Genomic DNA, 22,705 nt, shown 5'->3' with positions numbered 1-22,705 from the left:
TACATGGGTAAACGTTTTTTCCCACTTAATCTGTAGTTTTTATAGTTAGATGTTCTTTTTGTCAACCAACTTTTAATCTAATAATAAAATGATCAATTAACAAGAAGAGTTATACTTTTACTTTAGTACCTATATAACTTGATCTAATATCAAGCACCATGCCATGCTTGCAATGAGAATAATACTGAACACAACTCTAATGGGGCTTTTTGGATGAAAAAAGTTAGTAAATCATGTGAATTAAGATTTCTAAAATTATATGGAACTTAAATCCTAAAAGTTATTAGATAAGATGGAAGGTAAATTTTGTTAAAAACTAAAAATTTGTTTTGTTGTTCATTTCAAGATTTGAGGGGGTTCGTGCAAATAGGATTTATGATAATTTTTTTGTATTAGGATAAAAACAGTATACAAATACAGTTAATAACCAAATCACATATAATTTAACAATGAACGCCTAAACAAATCTATGATTAATATTAAATCAAACATCATCATTTTTCATTCGCCCCTTAAATTTGAGCTAAGTGGTCAAACTTTGGAACACACCTTTGTTTCATTCCTATGAGTAAGAGAATGTATTGTTGAATCACCAATTCATAAAATATCTTCACATATAAAAGATATAAATCATTGCGTGCCAATGGCAATTGTGTGTCATATGTTTCATTATGAATGCTCAAACAAATGAATGCGTGCATGTTAGGGTCTTCATTTTTAACTTCAACCCAACAAAATTGAATATCATGTATCGTTATACTTCATATACCGCCATAATCAGAGTTACATATTCATTCTACTTTCAATATATTTTTCTCCTTTTATGAAGATATTTTTGTAGCCATTTTAGTTCCAAAATTTATAATTATGATAAGCCATCTGAGGGAAACAGGCTTTTTTATTTTCCTATATTCTAGAAAAAAAAAATGTATTAGAATTTTCTTGCTTCATCTCTATACTCTTTTTTATCTTCTATTTTCTCATTGTTCTCTTTTTCCAACCCTTACTTAAGCGACATAAGATCTTTGATGGTTTAAGTTAACTCGTACATCTTTGAGAAATTTTCTTAAAAAATAATATTACAAATGATCAGCCACTATGTATAATGTTCGAACACTATTTGAGAAAATATGCATCACAATGGCTAGATAGGACACAATAATAGAGGAAACAAGCAATGATTACCTTTTAGATGTGAAGAGGTGCTGGAGTTAAAAATCTACCCCGACACAGTTAGGTGAGGACAAAGTATGTGACGTAAAAACCTAATGTTTTGTAGTATTGCATACATTTGTTTGGATAAAGATGGGTTCTTATTTATAAGACAAATAGGGTTGACACAAAAGACGATTAATAAAAAAGGAGATTTCCTCATTAATAGGAATCAGACCATTTATAAAAAGCTTTCATATCATACCTTTTCAAATAACATATTTTTCAATAGTTATCATTTCCCTAATTCGACAATCATTTAAGAAAAAAAAAACGATCTTATGATTGACAGAAGCATTTCATGCACGCTTATTGATGTAGATTAAACACTATCACAACACACTGGAAAGAATTTTGAGCATCGCCAATGCATGGAAATGACCCTTGATTATAATAATTTGTGCAAGCGTTATATGAAATTAAAATATTTTTATATGTTAACATATTAAATTAATACCTTTAACATATATATATATATATTAAGTAATATATTATGATGGTATTAAATATTAATAATGAATGAATTAAAAATTTAAAATTCGAATCCCTTATTGTGATAGTCTCATTAATTGAAATTATGAAAACAATTAATGAGCCATTCTACGTACTTGTTTAGTTGCACGTCTACTCAGTGCAGGGTATTGTAGACTTACTACGCTAACTAGATTTAATAATAAGGAATTCGATTAATATTTTAATGCATGTGCCATATGGCTTAAACAATTTATTACATATTATTGTAGACTTACTTAGTGAACGCTAACTAGATTTAAAAATGACAAAATAACATTAAAAAAATGAAATATGTTAAAGGGTTAATATCATCATAAGCATCAATTAAGTTATGAAAGAATTAAATTTTATGTAAAGAATTATGTATAGATTTAAATGATGTATATTTCGAATTAATATTAATTTAATAAAATGAATTAAATAATTATAATCTTCTATTTCAACACCCTTAAGCATAATGCTAATTATGGGATGTTTGTAAAAGGCGAGAGAACACCTATAAGCATAACGCTAATTATGAATTATCTCTTAGCGTTGTACCAAAATTCGTCACACACTCGGTAAAAAGAAAACAACCAGTAATAACACTAAAAGTTTTTACATGAAAAATTCATAAAGGGGCGAACTCTATGGGGTCTAGCCCAGTTGTAAGAGTCCACGATAGGTTGACAGCAGTCAGTGGTGGTCGACGGCGTCCGACGACGACTGCAATGATAAGAGTGGTGACGGTCTTTAGCTCATTCTCAAAGTTTTAAGTTCTCTCTAAAGCCTCAAGCTTTCCCCTCTCACGAGAGGGGTGAGACTCTATTTATAGTGTTCTGAGTGTAATTAATGCAGAAATATGAACCATCCGTATCAAACGATCCAGAGAACTTCTTTCGATCAAACAACGTTTATGGACATTTGAGTGCCTTAATGATGTCAGATTTAAGCTATCTTTGGTCGTTGAATTCGTCTTGTTGAAACACTCGATTTTAGACATTCGTTTAACCTTCAAAATATGTCAAAAAAACTTCAAATAATAGTTTAATAATATGATTCGAGCTTGATTTGACTAATTATGATAATATTGAGTTTTTCTTGTCAAGCCAGTCAGTTTGACTATGAGTTTGCTGAAGTTGAAGTTCTGAATGAGTTTTTATGGAGATTTGAATATTTCATGCTCAAAAAGTTGCATCGAGATCCATGTCATTTCTCAAGATTCATGCGGAAGATGGTGATTTGTTAGAGATGTATCCGTTGCCCTTATTTTCAGGGGAGATCACTTTATCAACCGAAAATATCAATATCTAATGCCTTTCCTTTTTGTCATGAATATAAATACAAATGAGTATATTATATTACTGTAAGTATTTATATAAGAATACTATAATCCACTTTATTTTGAAGTAAATAAGCACAACTTAGTTGCTATTCTTTTTGCATTCATGTCGTTGGTGATAGGTTCGATCCTTGCGCACATTAAAATAATAACATTCTTTTTTTTTATCATGGGCCTGAAGCTGAAGAGATAGGCCAAGGCGGAACGAGACATCTCAAATTGATGAGACGGGCCCCAAGCTGAAGAGTAGAACCCGGGAGCCTTAGCAGCAGGGTTTAGGAATCCGAACTGCCGAATTTGATCAAATTTAGCTCACAAAGTGAAATTTGAGCAGATTTTGAGAGCCTAAATGATGAAATTTGACCAGTTTATTTTTTTTATGAGCTATTTTGTATTATCTTATTATTTTTTTTTTATTTTAGGTGAAGGAATATTAAATGTTAAAATGTAGAAATATGAAAAGATTTTCAACTTTTTTTTTTTTGAAATGAAGAAGTCAGAAGGATATAAGGCGAAAGTTGGCAGGAAATGAGGCGAAAGCCGGATGACCAAAAACTAAATGATGGAAAGCCAAAAAACAAAAAAATTAAGGTAGATTTCAATTTTATTTTTTTAATTAGCAGTTTATACATACACTGACACACACTCAAACACACAAATAAAGTGGGTTTAAAAATTAATTTAAGCATATTTAATTTGTAATAATTAAACAAGAGAATATGAAGAATTTTTTCACATTTAATACTTGAAATAGTTTTTATTTCTTATTTTTAATTTGGAATATATAATCTCATGAGACAGAATGTCAAAATCCACAAGGTAGAAGAACGTGAATTATTGCAGATTTTTTATTTTTTCATTTACTATTTTAATTGAATGCATTAATATATAACCATAAATATTGGCATTTTTTGAGCCTATAAATAGGAAAATGAGATGAGGTTGTAGGTGGAGTCCCCAACTCTGCCAACAGGTGATCCAAGATTTCCCAGAAGATGAAAGTCGTCACCGTTCTTGTTGACCTCACTTTTGGTTGAGGTTCAGTTTTTCCTCTTTGGTAGCCAAAGGTCTAGCCATAAGACTTTTATATTGACTATTCTTAGAAAACTAGACAAGGAACCCTCACCATTAGAAGTTTCAAACTCTTCTATACTCAACTTGAAGATACTCAACTTGAAGTTCCACAACTTGAAGTTCTACATATTGGTCCTAACCTCTAGCACTAGTAGGTGGGGTCCTATGGCGGAAACTAAAGATGAGTCACCCTTAAGACTACTGGACCTTAGGGTTGACCCTGGGTGTTGGTCTAGGGCTAAGGCACTTACTTGCAATCACTTAGACTTACAATCACTCATTACCCTAAACCCAGAACTTCTAGGCTTTGGTCTCTTATTACTTTTGGGAGACTCCTGTAGGTGGTTCCCTAAACCCATTAGCCCTAGGCTAGGGTTTAGCTAAAACCACTACATAGAGGACCCAAAATGGGGTTTCCATTGATCCATGGCTTATTTATGGTAGTTGGAAATCCAACTCTATCAAGATACCCAACCTGCCCTATTGCCCCTAAATTCCCCCAAATTACCCAGATACCCTTGGAACCCTAAATTTGGCCAAAATTCTCAAATTTACCCAAAATACCCAAACTTGTTCAAAAATCATTTCAAACACCTTGAAAACACCCAAATTACCCAAAATCCCCAAATTGGTCAAATTACCAAAATACCCCTCTTTGGCCCAAAATTCCAAAAATTTTATAAAATCCCAAAAATTCCTAAAACCTTCCAAATATTCACAATTTCATTTTCCTCAACTATCACATGACCCAATTTGGCCAATTTAACCATCCTTGATCAAAAATCCCAAATTGCCCTTTAAAGGCCCATATTTTCTCCAAATCACCTCAAATGTCTATCCAATTAGCCTCAATTTCCCCAATTTCAATTATAAACTCAAATTCACTCTTCATATGACCAATAAAGACCAAATCCAAGCACAATTGATCTATGATTTGAAACTAATTTTGATTTAGATAAAAAAACCTAATTTTGGCCCCATGACTTGGTTCCACCAAATTGAACCCATAGCCCACTCAATTGGCCACAATTTGTTTTGAAAAATCTTCATAACATTCCTACACGTCAAATTTGACCTTCAATTGACCTTGGTAGGACCTCATTTTCATTTGATTTCAACCTAAGTCCAAAAGCCCCAAATTTACCCCAAATTGACCATGTCTCAAAATTTCACCAAAGTGAGGGCTGTAACCCCAAAATTTCTACTCCATCCCTTCATGAAAAATCTTCAAAACACCTCTCTTGATCATGTGGACCATTTAATTTGGACTTAGCCCAAGGATAGCCCAACCTAGACCCATGTCTAGCCCAACATGCTCAAATTGGCCAAATCTCAAAAGTCCCTTAAATTGACCTACCAATTGAACTCAAAATCACTTCAACCCTTCACCAAAAATCTTCATAACAATCATCTACACAATGTTGATCAATCATACCTTAGTATTTTATGCATTTTTGACCTACCAATTGAACTCAAAATCACTTCAACCCTTCACCAAAAATCTTCATAACAATCATCTACACAATGTTGATCAATCAATTGGGTCATTTTACATGTATAACCTAGCCCAAACCCAAACTTTGATCACTTGAACCCACATTGAACCTATGCATTAAAGATAACCTAACTACCCCAAAGTCACCAAATTAACTCCACCTCAACCATTGGTTAGACCCTAAGACTGAGCCAAAACCCATATAACCACCTAAACTAAGCCATGGATCAAAGGTCCCCTAAATTAAGGGATTTCATTCCATTTTTGCTTAAGCTTGGGATACTTTTGCCAAAATTAAACCTCAATCCATTAAATTGCTGTGACATATTCCCCTCGGTTCCCTGAGCTCCTAGCTACCTCCCCCTGGCCGGCCGACCCGCCTAGTGGTCAGAAAATGGCCAAACCGAGAGCCACCCCCATGGAGCTTCACCCAAATCAAACCTAGAGGCCAGCTCGTCCAAATCAAACTGTAGAGCTCCTCTGCCCTCCACCTAAGCCTCACAATGCACCCAAACTTGTGCCCTGAGAGCCACCCCATGGCCATTTTTATAAAAACTCACCTCAACGACCATGGGAGGTGTGCTAAAATTTTCTCAGAGAGAGCTTCCCAAATCACTCACAGAGCTTCCTTGAAACCTCCAAAGCCCATTCCAATCACTCCACTGCCTTGATTCCCTCTGTGTAACCCTAATTTTGAGCTTGAAAATTAGGGCATAAACATGACATCTCTAACAAAACTCCACCAAACTTCAATTGCTTGTGCCCACACCTTCACAACAGCAAGAGAAGACAAAGCCCCATCAAATTAACCTCTAAAATAGCCTCCACCATAGCTCTAGACCAACACTTGCAGTCGAGCTTGGTCGAATTCATACCTAGGCCTTACACCACAGCAAGAGGATTAATCCTTAGCCTCCTTGGACCCCAACAAACGTGCCAATCCCCTTTGATTGAAGCTTCACTTCTCAGAGCAAAGGTATAAAATTTCTCCTTCTCCCGAGCCTATTTTGACTCTTCATTTGATTAAGCTTAATTTAATTGCATGATTACCGTATGGATATGTTCGTCTCACCTAGACAAGTCGATTGGATCAAACCCAAAATAATTTGGTTGAGTCTAGGCTGAGATCTTAAGGTTTTAATGTGGACGATCATATGATCACTCTATCGGGGATGATGAAGGGGAGCCGTCCGATCACGCGTGTATCAGATGGACAGAGGAGATCAAGCCGGATAGCACTTTGGAACATACATCGCGGGCTGAGTCAGCGCTGAGGGGGATGACGGTGTCGAATGGGAGCACGCCGCGTGGAGTTCTGAGATGCCTAGGATCTACATGGCGCTGCGCTGTTTAAATAGATAAATAAGGATTTTTCCTATTTATTTAAATACCCCTAACTTCAAAAATTCATATCTTGGTGTAGAAAAATGAAAAAAATAAAATAAAAATACCCTCTTGCTCAGTGAATAGAGGAAAATAATGTGAAAATAGAAGTCCATTGAAGTCCATTTGATGAATGTTTTATTTTTAATTAATTAAATACTGATTTGAATGCTTTGATTCTCCATGCATATTGACACTTCACCATGACTTGAAATTTTGATTTGGTTGAGGGTGTGTGATAAATGGAGTAGGATGGGTTTCTTCTGATTTTCCCAAAGTAATAAAAAGTCTCTAGACAGAGATCTATATTTTTCAATTTATTCACATTGATTGCTTAAATTAATCATGGAAATTATCATGTTGATTAAAAAATTCCAAGAAAATTTTGGAAGGTTTATGATGACCAGGGAACCTTTAAGAAAATTTTTCATGAGTCAAGTCATTTAAAATGCACCTAATTTTTACAAACACTAAATCACAAAAATAATTAATTTTGGAAATTATTAACATAAAAATGACTTGATTTTTGTCTCCAATATTTTCTAAGATCCAAAGTACTCTTCATAAAAATTTCAAAACATTTTGAGTACATTTGATGGTCTAAATTGATTTTTCATGTTAAATATCTTTTGTTAAATATCTTTTTTGGGTTAAATATATTTTTTGGCACTGCAATGATTTTTAATCAAAATATAACTCAAAAAAAAATATGAAAACTTGTTTTTGGAGTTCTCTGTGATCAGGGAAATTTTATAAAAATAAAATGATATTTAAAATAAAAACTTCATTTTTAGCCTATTTTTAAATATTTAAAATAATTAAAATTCATAAAAATCACAAAGATAATAAAATTCATGGAAATATTCTAAATTATTTGTTATGCACTTGGGAACAATTGGAATATTTTTCCTGGTTTTCTAAATAAAGAAACTGAATTTGAAAGTTGAAAAATAATTTTTAAAGGCTAAAAATGAGTTATCACTAAAAATAATTCCAATAAATCAAATAAAACTAAGAAAAATATAAAATCTTCTTCTCTATGTTTTATGACTTAAGGGAAACTTTTCAAAAATACAAAACTTAATTTTCCCCTTTTAAAATATTTTATATTTAATAAATACCCCAAAAATTACAATAATTCTTAAAATTCAGATTAAATTCAAAAAATCATCAAATTTGGTCCAAAGGCTTCTCTTGTCTAAAAATACCTCCAGTAAAAATTTCAAGTAATTAGGATTTACCTTGGTAAAGTTAAGAATTTTCTTTGAAAAATCCTATTTTTGTATGAAAATAAATATATAAAATAAATTAATTTTTGAAAAATCACATTTTCTCTTCTGATGTCTTAATTGACCCATGAATGAGATAGAATAAAAATTTGAAAGTCATTTGAATTAAATTTGATAAATTATGAAGTGTTAGAGCCTTAGGGGCACATGTGTAATTTTAGAAATTTAGCCTTAATTAACATTTAAGCTTAATTCAAGAAGAAAAATGGGTAACCTCTGATCTTAATCAATTTATTTGATGTTTGAAACACAAGGGGTTAATTGGTAGAAACCAACCTCACTTTCTTAATTAAAAAAATAAGTTAATAGATTTCTAAATTAATAAAATTTGGAAGTTTATTAAAATAAAATGAACCTAGGGCTTAGGGGTATGACTTTTGAAGTCAATAATTAATCAATTTAATACCCCTATTTTGATTTTCAAATAAAATTCAAATCATGAATTATGACCACCTAAAGCTTAATCTTTTCAAAACTAACTAAGACACTCACCTAGGTCTTAAGGGCTTAATAGTGACTTAGGCTAAATCAAGTTTTATTTAAATAAGGATTAGAAAAGTAAACATCATTTAAAATTAAAACATCTTTCAAACACTACAAGCCCAATCAGGAGCAAAATTTGGTAACACCAACTTGCCTCTTTAAGGGTCTTCACCCACATAATTTTCAAAATTAAATTACAGATGATAATTACCTTACTCTTAGGGATAATCAAGACATCAATGTTCATTGAGCATTAGGGTGTTTTATAGGAAGAATTATTAAGCAACATAATAAGTTTAAAAGAACTCGGAATTTTCCACCAGGCAGCGAGAGAGTAGCACGAACTTGTTTCTTTCTCTAGATCTGTTGGATATCTTAAAGATCTACTAAACTTAATATGTTTTGCTTGGTAAAATCATCCTTAATTAAAGTCCTAAGAACCCATCAAAATATGACATAGGGTTAGGAAAACTACCAAAATTTTACTTTTTGCCTCTATATAAATTGCCCTGACATGCATTTTAAGTTTCAGGTGGTGGAACAAAAAGACTCGTCAGGTACGCTTTTTACGGTTTTCAGTGTTGTCTTTCTTATACTTTTATGCTATACTTTTGTGCTTATACAAATTTGCATGGAAGACTAAAACTATCAGGATAGCCACAAAACCAAAACCAAAATCAAAACTAAAATCAACCAAGATAAAATTCACAGTCACAACATTCAAAATATAAAACAACTCAAAATTTAATCACAAACATCACACAAAACTACAATTGCACTCTAATCAACTCTAACATGCCCTCATAAAATTTAAAGAACTTCAACAATTAGGTCATCTGATTTGACATTATAACTTAACACACTAAAAAACTCAAACTCGTCGTGGTGAGGAGCTTGGAGCTAGCATGGTGGGCAGCATGACCATCTTCAATAGGTTGTTGTTTGTCACGACCTAAATCCTCACATCTTTCAGGTTATTTGTGTGATCGTTTCACACGAATGTAAGCTCTAACTAATAAAATTGGTAAGATGAAACACTTAAAATTTTTTTCCTCAAAACTGAAGCCAAACATTAGGATAGCTTGGGAAGTCACCGTGGTTCTCCTCTAGATCCATGACATCCCCTAGTTCCTAGTTCTCCAAGTTCTTCCTCCTTTGGATTCTACAATAAAATGTTCCAAATTTGAACCAATCCCCTTTCACACCTCTCGTCTGATCTCATTGAAGAGTCCTACCCTTTGAAATTCCTTGAAGATAATATTTCCTTATTTGTTGTCGAGAGTCTTCTTAGGTGACTTTAGTCATTTAAGATGTAATTAACTATAGGGGTTTGCCCTTATAGGAAGCATGTCCGAACTCAACTTAATATAAACCCTATTTAATCTTTTATATTAAATAGGGGAACTTGTCGGAAAATATAAAGGTTTCGCAGACCAAACATATGTCATATATTCCTTAGTTTATTTGATCGAGCCTCATCCTCAAGTTTTGTGTTTGTCCTTCTGGATAGATATAAGATTTGATGTACAGTGCTCTTTCATTTAAACTATGAAAAATGTGGGGTCAGTTTGATTTCATATTTTTCTAAAATAAAATATATATGTAAATTAAAACGTCCTTTTGAAGCGGGCGACGGGATTTCGATTTCGGTGACCGACAACTTATTACGGGCAACTCTCTCAAACCAAAAATAGCGCCTACAGTTCTGCATAGCAAACGAGCAGCAGGATCTTCTTTTGTGTTGTGGTCAAGAGTAAAGTTGTCTCTATCATGCGTAGCAAGCAAGAAACGTGATCTTCTTTCACATTGCAATAAAGAAGAAAGTCGTCCCTGTCCTGTGTAGCAGACAATCAATGAGATCTTCTTTTGAGTTACGACCAAGAAGAAAGTCATCCCCATCCTAAGTTGTAGGTTAGCAAAGGGATCTTCTTTCATGTTTCAACAAAAAGGAAAGTCATCCCTGTCTGTGTAGCAGGCGAGCAATGAGATATTCTTTCGTGTTGTCGCGAAGAAGAAAGTGATCCACTACGGTGTAGCAGGCAAGCAACGATATCATTTTTATCATTACCGTGAAGAGGAACGTCATTCCCGTCCTGCATACCAGGCGATCAACAGGATCTTCTTTCACATTATGACAACGAGAAAATCTGTTCCCGTCCTGCATAGCAAGCGAGCAATGAGATCTTCTCTCACGTTGCGGCTAAGAGGAAAGTAGTCCCCAAACTATGTAGCAGGAGAGCAACAAGATCTTTTTTCACATTGCGACCAAGAGGAAAGTCGTCCTGATCCTGCATAGCAGGCGATCAATGAGAACTTCTTACATGTCTATGAGATGAAGATGGTTATCTCTCACCCTGCTCAGTAGGTGACTTGGGATCTTCTTACTTGTTGTTGCTGAGAATTTAAGTAGGGATAAAGAAATGCTAGTGTTCTCCCACCGCACTTTGAAGGAGATATTTTCATGCTTCCATAGTGATGAAATCTCTTATAGCCTTTATAATAGTACTTGTTGGTCTTTATAACGTTTTTAATCATCTGATGTGACATTTATTGATAATTTATTTCTATGTTCATCTTTAATGTTGCTTCTGAAGTTGTCGTGGCTTCACAATCATATGAAATTCTATAATTAAAGTTAGCGCACACTCTTTATAAAATGAAGAATCGTGTTCCTTTTGAGTTTCGTGCCTTCTGAGGGGCTTATGCCTTATAGGAGCTTGAAATGAACCGGTACCTTCTGAGGCTCATAACCCTTTGAGGCCATTTATGTTCCTGTGTCTTCTAAGGCGTCTATCCTTCTAAGGTCTTTGATGTACCTGTGCCTTCTAAGGCTTGTAGACTTGGTGTGGTCTTTGATGTACCTATGCTTTCTGAAGCTTGTAGCCTTATAAGATCTTTGAGTGGATATGATGTGAACCACTTGCTCTCGTGGATTCATTCTAGTGTGGAACCTGTTCACTACCAGCTTCCCATCAAGACTTTCCTATTAGGCTCATCTTCTAGGGGCATGGTAGCTTCTCGTTGAGTCTTGTCTCTTGAGCTTGACTTCTAGGAGTATCATATCTTCCCATTAAGTCTTGCCTCTTGGGCTCATCTTTTAAGGGCATGGTAACTTCTTATTGAGCCTTACATCTTGGGTTTGACTTCCAGGAATATAGTATCTTCCCATCGAGTCTTGCCTCTTAGATTTGACTTTCAGGGGCATGGTAGCTTCTCATCGAGTCTTGCCAAGTGGACTTAACTTTCAAGAGTACCATATCTTTCTATCGAGTCTTGCCTCTTAGGCTTAACTTCTAAGAGCATGATAGCTTCTCATTGAGTTTTGCCTCTTGGGCTTCACATTCACGAGTATTATTTTTTTCCTTTGAGTCTTGCCTCTCGGGCTCAACTTCCATGTGCATGGTAGCTTCTCATCGAGTCTTCTCTCTTAGGCTTGACTTTCAAAAGTACCATATACTCTCATCGAGTCTTGCCTATTGGGCTTGAATTCCAAAAGCATGGCAGCCTCTCGTTGAGTCTTTCCTCTTCGGCTTCACTTTCAGGAGTACCATATCTTCTCGTCTCGTCGATTCTTACCTCTTAGGTTGACTTCCAAGTGAATTGATGAGGACCTTGTCGATTGCTTGTCGTCAAGGGGACTTTCTACACAAAAATCTTTCGTGAGAAAATAATAAAAATTCATTGAAATAACAGTCTAAAGTAACCTGAAAATTTTGCTAAAATAAAATTAGGAGTTTATGAGAGAAACTTTTACTCAAATAAGATAATTTTGAGTTAAACTTCTTACTCGATAACTCTGACAATTCTCTTCTGGTTCCTCTCATCTTGTTCTTATAGGTAGCGGCTCAGGTGAACTTGACATATCAAACATTCACTTTCTTCCTTTAATTAAAAATATATTTCTATCGAATGCCCTTTTGCATGGTGTAAATGCAATATTGAGATTAGTCAACACCATTTACATTTCTTAATGTCCATGGCCATTGATGATCTCTTCATCCTTGATAGTCATTAGGATGTCGACATGTGATGTTTTGAGTGGCGTGTATTTTTTTATGACCATGGCTCTCAATTCACTTGTGTTATAAACCTTTTTTGCTGTGAGATTTGATCAGTATCCCCGACATTATTCTTGTGCTTGCCCTTAATGGCTTGAACTATTTCTTGCGTGCAATGATGGCCTCGTCTACAAAGATATAAGCTTAGACTCGATGGATGAGATCAGCAAAAGAGCGCACCATCTCCAGCATCAGTGATGAATAGAAATGTTCTTAGTGAAGCCATCCAAGAAAGACTCATCTCAGTAACTCTGGATCCACTCCAGGAATCTGGTGGGCTTCACTGGAGAATCTACGAAAGTATTCCTTATGGGATTTCCCCTCATTCTGATAAAAACTTGATAAGTTAGATGAATCTTTGATGATCCTCATATTTTCTATGAATTGCTCTATGAGCAATCTGACAAGCTCATTAAAGGTATTGATGAAGTCACCTGAGAGAGAGTTGAAACATGTACGAGCTTGACCCTTTAGAGTCGTTGGGAACACTTGACACAGAAGTACATCAGAAGTACTCTGAATGTGCATGTTGGTTTAATAGTGGTTGACGTGCTTGTATGGGTAAGTTACCTACTCATAGGAATCAATGTTTGGGAGTTTGAAATCTGTTGTGATAGGGTGTTGGAGAATCACATCGGCCAAAGGAGAGAATTCTTGGAAGTTGCGGCAAGCAAGGAAGTGATCCCTTTTATCTAGAGGTAAAACTTTCAAAACCAGGAATCATAGCTCATCCCTGTTGACCTCACTTTTGGGAGGACTCATCTTAAATTTACATCCATGGGAAAGACATGCCCTAAATAACCCAAAATCAACTCTGTATCACAAGAATTTTTTTACAAGTCCAAGAAACCACCACGATCATCAAATCCACCTTGGGTAAGGGATCTACCAACATTGATCATTGGCCTCATCAGACGTCTCCAAACCCTAAACATCAAACTAAACCTTATGTGTCCTTTTTGATCTAAAAGTTTGGTGCCACTTTAAACAAGTCAAACCAACGATAGCAAACTATGTCCATCATTAACCATTTGGTCAACCATATGGTCACTTGATCAATCATTACCATGGAGTTAATTTTCATACATTTCTTTAATTTAGTTAATTAACTAGAGAGAAATGTCAGGAAGGGCCCAAGCTCAATCCCAACCATGGAGATATACAAGCTCATCCATGGAAACCCAAGCCCATCCTTGGCCCATCATGACATGGAAAACCTGCTAAAACACATGAAAACTCATCAAGCCATTAAAATTGATTGGTCCAAGTCATCATGAAGATAAATGTATATGACATCCCATATGGCTTCCACCTCAACCTCTCCTTGGACCAAGTTTCAATTCTCAGCCTCCTATCTACCTCTCTTCTCCTCCAATAACCTCAACAGTCCACTTAAGCCAACTTCTTCTCCATGCTTGGACTATGATGAGCACACCACGAGAACGATAAAGCTTTATTATCCATCGCCAAAATCAATCCTTTGGGATTCTCTGAGCTTTAACCCATCTCCCCAAATCAATGCAAAGCTTTTCCATGCCATCAAATGACTATAAGAGGAGTAAACCCGAGTGCTCTAGGGCAGAACCTAACTTCACTTAGAGCCTCCAAACTCTGCCACTTTCAACAACAAATTTACTACCTATATCTTAGACAATTAATCCCTTATATTTTCAACCCCTCATATCCATCAACATACCCTAATTTCTCATGCCAAAACCAGGACCATTTTCAAGACATGAACTTCATCAAACCTAAGATCTAAGTGTCCTAAAAGCTCCCCAAGTACCACACAACACTTCCCCAATCGAAATTGAACCATCCCAAGGTCCCTAACCTAGTCTAAGACAAAACTGAGCCACCATTTCACCAAGATCATACATAGGCATGATTTCAGAGAAAATTGAACTATGGAGGAGTTTTGTAAGGTCACCACGAATGTGTCTGCCAATCTCAATTGAGTTTAAACCTCTTGGGCTAAGGCATGCTTCAAGAACCCAAAAAATTGTCTCGGGTTTCAACTTTTATGAAAGAAATGATCATGCTAGGTCTCACTAACCATACAAATGGCTTCGCTTGAGTAGATGAAGCTGTAGGATCAAATTACAAGAGATTTTATTGAGAAACAAAGGAGATCATGAGGTTAGAATGACAATAGTTATCGGTTAACGTCCATGGGGATGACGAACCAATTCCATCCATTTCCGTGTATCAGAAATGGACAGCCAAGATTTGATCACACGATTGAACCATGGTGTTGACCTCACTTTTGGTTGAGGCCTTGATTCTTTCTTAGAAACCTAAGATCTAGCCATAGGACTTTCCTGTTGACTATTCCTAGAGGAATAGTGATGGAACCCTCACCAATAGAAATTATAAATTCTTCTTGGCTCTTCTTGAAGTTCCACATAGGACTGTTTGGCCATGTATGCACATGCACACACTTGACACTTTCACATTCACTCACAACCTAAACCGTGAACCAAATTTTCTTAACCTAATCCTCTACTCTGTTGGAAACTCATGTGGGTGGTTCCCTAGACCCTTTGCCCTAGGCTAGGGTTTGGCTAAGAACAACACATGGAGGATCCAAAATGAGGTTCCCTTGGTCTCATTGCACCATAAGGGTGATTTTATGATCACCATGTTCAATTGAGCTCAATTTTGCCAAATTCCCAATTTTGTCCCTTTTAGCCCTAGACTCCACCAAATTACTAAAATACCCCTAAAATCCTAATTTGCTCAATTTGATCCAAAAATACTAATTTTATCCAAAAATTATTTCAAACCATTTGAAACCACTCAAATTACCCAAAACACCTAAAATTTTTTAAAGTTCCCAAAATACCCCCAAAATCTCCAAAATTACCAACATGCCCTTCATACCCCAAAATTTCCAAAACTTCTCAAAATTTCCAAAGTCACTCCAAATATCTCCAAGATCAAATTGAACCACTCCATTGGTCCCAATTTGACAAAATTGGCCAATTTTAATGAAAATTCCCAAATTGCCCCTAAATGCCTAAATTGTTCAAATCTCCCATAATTTCCAACAAATTGACTTCAATCTCACCCAATTTCAATTTTGAATCAAAATTCATCATGCCCAAACGATATGGAGCCAAATTGGAGTTCAATTGAAGCTAATTTCAAGCTCAAATTTCAAGAACAATTCAAATACCCCAAATTGGCCTAACCTCAAAATTTCACCAAATTGAACTTTCTAACTTCTTCGTTTCCACCCAATTCACTTTTTAAACCCTTCATGACATTCTCCAAGGCCAATTTGAACCTTCAATTGGACTCAAGCCCAACCCAAAACCAACCGAAACCAAAACCCCCAGTTTGCCATAAACTTCAAATTTCACCAAATTGAACCCTATGACCTTTCAATCATTAACCCAATTAACTTCCAAACACTTCATGACAATATCCTAGACCAAATTGAACATTGAATTGAGGCTAATCCAAACCCTAGCCAAGCCCAAATCCAAATCCAAGCCAAACCCCATGTCTTGAGGCCAAACCCTAAACCCACTTGAAGCAACATGGTTTAACCCATCTTGGATCAACTCAGTGGCCATTAGGATCCTAAGAACCACCCAAGAGCTATTAGCTCACTCTATGGTTCCATGGACCAATGGTCCCTTGGATTAAGGAACCTCTTTCCATTTTTTTCCAAATGACCCATGCTTAGCACACCTTGATTGAACCTCCATCCTAATCATAATTAAACCTTCCCATGGATTCCCTGACCTTGCTAGTCACCTCCCTAGCCTGGTCGGCCGGTCTAGAGCCTGGAGAACTTAAAATCGAGACAGTCTCCCATTTGGTTTGAAGTTCATTACACCCATCAAATGTGGCTCACCCACATTGGTCATTGGCGTTGCTCAGCCTTCCACTTAAGCTCTCTTCTCCACCTTCTAGCTTGACCAATTAAACCCTAACTTCCCCTCTATTTAAACTTCCCCATCCATGACCAAATAGTGAGTTCTACCATTTGCTTGGGGAGAGTCCTCTAAATTGCTCACAGAGCCTCTTTAAGTTTTCTTAAGATCAATCCAACCATTTTCCCCCACTGAAATCCCTTGCTATAGCTCAATTTTGAGTTAAAAAATCAGGACTTTTTCTGAGCTTCAACCAAACTCCTTAAACCTTCAAATTTCTTGTACTAAAAGCTTCCTTAGAACAAAAGAGGAAGTTTTCCATCAAAACCCCCATCTATTGAGGCCTCTAACCCACCTCTAGACCAAGGCCGCACCACCCTTTGATTGAACTCACTTATAGCTTATACTAGAGCAAGCTAAGACTTTAAGGAGGTTCGCTAGACTCTATTGAAGCTTCCACCAGAAACCAATTGAGGCCTCACCTCTTGGGCAAAGGTATATTTCAAAAACCCTAAAAATGCCTTCGGTTTATTAATACACAAAAATAATATCTTGTTTTAAGTATATATTTTATGCTTAATTTTGGTGATATTGCACTTTAAAGAAGGGTATTTTCATATTTTTGTTACAGACATATCAATTTTAGACATTTAGAGCAATAGTAGCAAAAAAGATGAAATTTGGAGCCAAACAACGAAGTTTTGAATTCTAGCGCATGATGTGCTAGATTGATGCTAGATGAGCCGAAGTGACACCAGATGCGCTGGATAGGCGCCACATGCGCCAAAACTCAGAACAGTGTGGTCTTAAGCAAACTGGAGCATGATGCGATAATTGGCGCTAGATGCGCCAATTGAGAGAGAGTTGGCACATGATGCACCAACTTTGGCTTAAAGAATGACTTTTTTGCGGATTAAGGCGGTTTGAGACAAATTTTGTGCAAATTTTCAATGGGACACTTGTTTTAAACACCACTTGAAGTAATTCAATGCATCTAGACACTTTGAAAGGTTCTTTTATGAAGGGATATGCCTCTTAGATCAATGGACATGTCTTTTGAATTCAAAAGAGTTGACTTTTGGATAGAATTTTGGGGGAAATTTTAAATTCTTTTTGGAGGGAGGCAGCCTTTGATAAAAGACAGGGAAGTTTAGGGCTTTAAGGAGAGAGGTTTTTAGGAGTGGCGTGAGGTGTGTGGCATGAAGAAGGAGAGTTAGAGAGAGAGAGAGAAAGTCAAGGGCTTGGAGATTTTCTTCAAGGATTGTAAAAGGAGAGGGAAGGTGAGAGATTTCTTCTTCATTACACTTCTAAGAGAGAATTAAGAGTGCTTGTAAATAGAGAAAGACTAGGAGAGAACTTCTAGGAGTTTGCTTGGGAAGGATTGTGAGATAAGTTGTGTCTTTTATTTTTTTTGTTTTGTAAACTTATTTTTATATATGAAATCTATGTTTTGTCATATCCTTCTCATGAATTCTGAGTAGTCTTCTTATCCTTCTCCCTACTTTGAGATATGGTTTTGTGAAGAATTGATTTTACTTTATGTAGTTTTAAATGTCACTAATTTGTGATGATTTAAACTCTGATCTTCATTTACTTTTTGATCTGGCAAATTAAAATCTTAAAATGTGTTGAGAAACATATGTTCCGAAAGGGCTATGATTTCTACAACATGGGGAGAATCAGATTTAATTTCATGGGAGAGTATTTCATCCATTAAATTGGGTGCAAATAGATAAATAAATATACTTTGTTGGATGCAGATTTGAAGATTTTAGGGTGACAGATTAAAATCCCCAATTTTGTCCAGTTGATTGGAAACTGATGTGAGATTGTTAGCCCTCAAGGGAGGGAGTAGTGGGAGCTCTAGAGTGGTAGCCAGTATCCTCCCAGCCTAACCACAGCATTAAGGACCAAAATCTAGATTAGTCAATATTTTTTATTCACTCTCAGAGGTTAAAGAATAGAATTGCTCCTATTTAGCACAATACAATTTTATATATGTATTTTAAATGATTTTAATTTCTTCACATTCCATAAATTCATTGTAAAGGAGAAGGATGCTCCACAACATCTTTGTTTCAATTTTCGTAAATTTACTTTTGAAAATTTAGCATTTAGTTTAGTTAACTTTGTCTATCAACTGCATTTTAATTAGCTTTCACTTGTTATTTAATATTCAAACTTCACACTTTATTTTTTGTATTTTTAAAATTGTACTTTATATTATAATTTTAGGAACTTATTTACAGATATTTTTCAACTTCATTATGAGATCGATATCTAGGACTCCATTAGAATCCTTTATTACTTGAGTTTACTTGAGTGATATGTATACTTGAGTTATTTTTAAAGGGGATATGTCAGTTTAATGATTTTTAAAAGATAAAACTATTTTAATTGAAGTTATTTTGTTGGGATTAATTTTCATATTGGCTATTGCATCTACCTTGTGTATTTGTAATATTAAAAAAAAATATTTACAAACACTAAATCCACCTGCATCAACTTTTTGGTGGTGTTATCGGGGAAGTAACGAAAAGTAGTAAGATATTTTATAATTTATAGTATTTTTATTTTAAAAACTAAAAAAAAGTGTTTGTAGTTTAGTTTAAATATTTTGTTTAAATATTTTCTTATTTTTTCTTATTTAAATTTGTTTGCTTATTTTTAAATTACTTGTTGTGTCTGTTTATGCGTAGTGTAAGATCTGAAAATGTATTACCTTACAATTCTGAGTTACAAAGAAAAATTAGAAAAATTCAAAAATAACAAAAAGAAGATCGACCATATTAGCAGAATGGCTTGTAATTTGAGTAATGCTAGAAATGAAAATAAACATCATCAGAGATCTTTAAAAGATTATGCTCTTTAAAAGATTATGCTAATAGATTATGCTAATCCTACAAAAAATAGAATTTATTTAAGTATACAAAATCCTGCTGTAGCTGCAAACTCATTTAAGCTTAAACCTGTTATTATCCAAATGGTTCAAATCAATCAGTTTGGGGAAACACTAACTGAAGATCCTAATTTACATCATGCTAGTTTTCTAGAATTATGTGCTACATTTAAATATGATGGAGCGTCGAATGATGCCGTCAGACACAGATTTTTCTTTTTTACTACAGGATGAAACTAAGATGTGGTTAAACTCGTTAGTACCTGGATTTATCAGAACTTGGGAAGATTTATCACAAAATTTTTTATCTAAATATTTCCCAGCTTCAAAAACTGTTAAGCTTAGAAATAATATTAAATCTTTTTGTCAATTTGAAAGGGAATCACTTTATGAAGCCTGGGAAAGATCTAAAGATCTCCTTAGAAATTCTCCACACTATGTGTTGTCAGATTGGTTAATAATTCAAACTTTTTATAATAGATTGATTGGATCTCTTAGATCGATAATTGACGTTGTTGCTGGTGGATCATTAATGTCAAAACCATTCGATGAAGCATATTTTTTAATTGAAGAGATGACTACTAATAATTTTCAATGGCCATATGAAAGGGTAAATCCAAAAAGAGTATCTAGTATTCATGATTCTGATACAATATCCATGTTAGCTGCACAAATAGTTGTTATATCTAAGAAGTAAGATTAATATGGAATGAATTATTGTCAGACATCACCTGTGCTTGAGGTAAATTTATTGGGACAAATGGTAGAATCTCAATCTTCTTATGAGACCTTAAATACAATAAATAATCATTCTAATAATCTTTATGCCAATTATTATAATCCTGGTTGGAAGAATCATCCAAAATTTTGTTGGAGTAACAATAATTCAAATGTTGCAAATCTGCAATGGGGAAACAACACTGCAAACCCATATTAAAACTCCAACAATCAAGTAAATTCAACATAAAAACCTTATTACCCTTCAGGATTTAATAATTTGCAAAGTAAAGAGAAAAAGTTGTCAGAGGAAGAATTAATATTGCAAATGAGGAGTCAATTAAAAGTCAAGGAGCTACAATTAGAAACATGAAAAATCAATTGGGATGTACTGCTACTGCATTTAGCAATAGACCTCCATGAATGTTACCTAGTAATATTGAAGTAAATCCTAAAGATCAGAACAAAGAGCAAATTAAGGCTATTCAACTTAGAAGTGAAAAAGAATTAGAAAATAGAGTTCAAAAATAAGTGGAAGTTGAAGTTAAAAAAGAAGAGGTTGATAATGAAAAATCTGGTGAAGAATTACATTTTGAATTAGAATGTCCTATTAAACGGTTGAAAATCACTATAGATTGACCACCACCTCCATTTCCTCAAAGATTAAAGCAAAAAAATAGAGATAACCAATTTTCAAAATTTTTAGAAATATTGAGGAAATTAACGAGAAACATTCCATTTGTTGAAGCTTTGGAATAAATGTCAAGCTATGTGAAGTTCATGAAGGATATACTTAATAAGAAAAGGAAGTTTGTATATAGTGAGACTGTTGCACTCAATAAAGAGTGTAGCGCTATAATTTAGAAAAAGCCTCCTGAAAAACTTAAAGATCCTGAAAGTTTTATTGTTCCTTGTGCTATTGGTAAACAATTTTATGGAAAAGCTTTATGTGATTTAGGAGTTAGTATTAATCTTATGCCATTATCAATTTCTTTTAGAAAGACGGGCTTAGGAGATATTTCACTTACAACTATAACTCTTCTGTTAGCTGATCATTTAATTACATATTCTAAAGGAGTTATAGAAGATATTTTGGTAAAAGTTGATAAATTTATCTTTCATGTAGACTTTATTTTGTTAGATATGGAGGAAGATAAAGAAATTCCTATTATTTTAGGAAGGCCATTTCTTGCCACTGGAAGAGCTTTGATAGATGTGCAGAAAGGAGAACTAACTATGAGAGTTAGTGATCAAGAGGTTAAATTTAATATTGTAAAATCAATGAGATACCCTGCAAAAGAGTAAGAGATTGAATGCTTCAGAATGGTTATTAAAGAGTATCTAAGCCATGAATATTTTAAAAAGACATTTCAAAGAGAATTTAAAAAGGAATATGAGGAATTTCAAGATGAGGATTAAATTCAAAATGAATCTTCGAAAGTGAGTAAAGACGATTTAGATTATGTTCAAAAAAAATTTGAAATATTAGATCCTATAGAAAGTAATAAGAATTTGATTTCATCTAGTGAGAAACTTCTTGAACTAGAAGTGAAAACACTTCCAACACATTTGAAGTATGTATTCTTAGGAGATTTATATACATTACCTGTTATAGTATCCTCAGAATTAACTGATAAGCAATAACAACAGTTGCTGGAAACTTTGAAAAGATAAAAGAAACCCTTCGAATGGACAATAACTAATATTAAAGGAATTAATACTTCAATTTATATGCTTAGAATTTTATTGGAAGATCAACATGAACCAAGAGCTGATCCTCAAAGGAGATTAAATCCTATGATGAAAGAAGTTGTCAAGAAAGAACAAGAAAGAAATTTAGATACTGGAATAATATATCTTATTTCATACAGTGCTTGGGTAAGTACAGTGCTTGGGTGGGTAAGTCCAATTCACTATGTTCCAAAGAAAGGAGGTGTGACTGTAATGACAAATGAGAATAATAAATTAATACCAATAAGACAATTCACTGAATAGCGAATCTGCATAGACTATAGAAAATTAAATTCTACCACCAGAAAGGATCATTTTCCTTTACCCATTTTGGACCAGATGTTGGATAGGCTGGCTGAGCATAGATATTTTATTTTCTAGATGGATATACCAATTACCATCAAATTCCTATAGCTCTAAAGGATCAGGAAAAAATAACATTTACTAGTCCTTATGGAACTTTTGATTTTCGGCGAATGCCCTTTGGATTATGTAATGCACCTGCAACATTTCAAAGATGTATGATGCCAATTTTTAGTGATTTAATTTTCAATGATTTAATTGAAAAAGGATTAAAGTCTTTATTGTCTATTTTTCTGTGTTTGGAACTTCATTTGAAATATGTTTAAATCATTTAGAAAAAGTT

This window comes from Phalaenopsis equestris, unplaced genomic scaffold (assembly GCF_001263595.1).
Source record: "Phalaenopsis equestris unplaced genomic scaffold, ASM126359v1 Scaffold000300, whole genome shotgun sequence".
NCBI lineage: Eukaryota > Viridiplantae > Streptophyta > Magnoliopsida > Asparagales > Orchidaceae > Phalaenopsis > Phalaenopsis equestris.
This window is presented reverse-complemented; position numbering follows the sequence as displayed.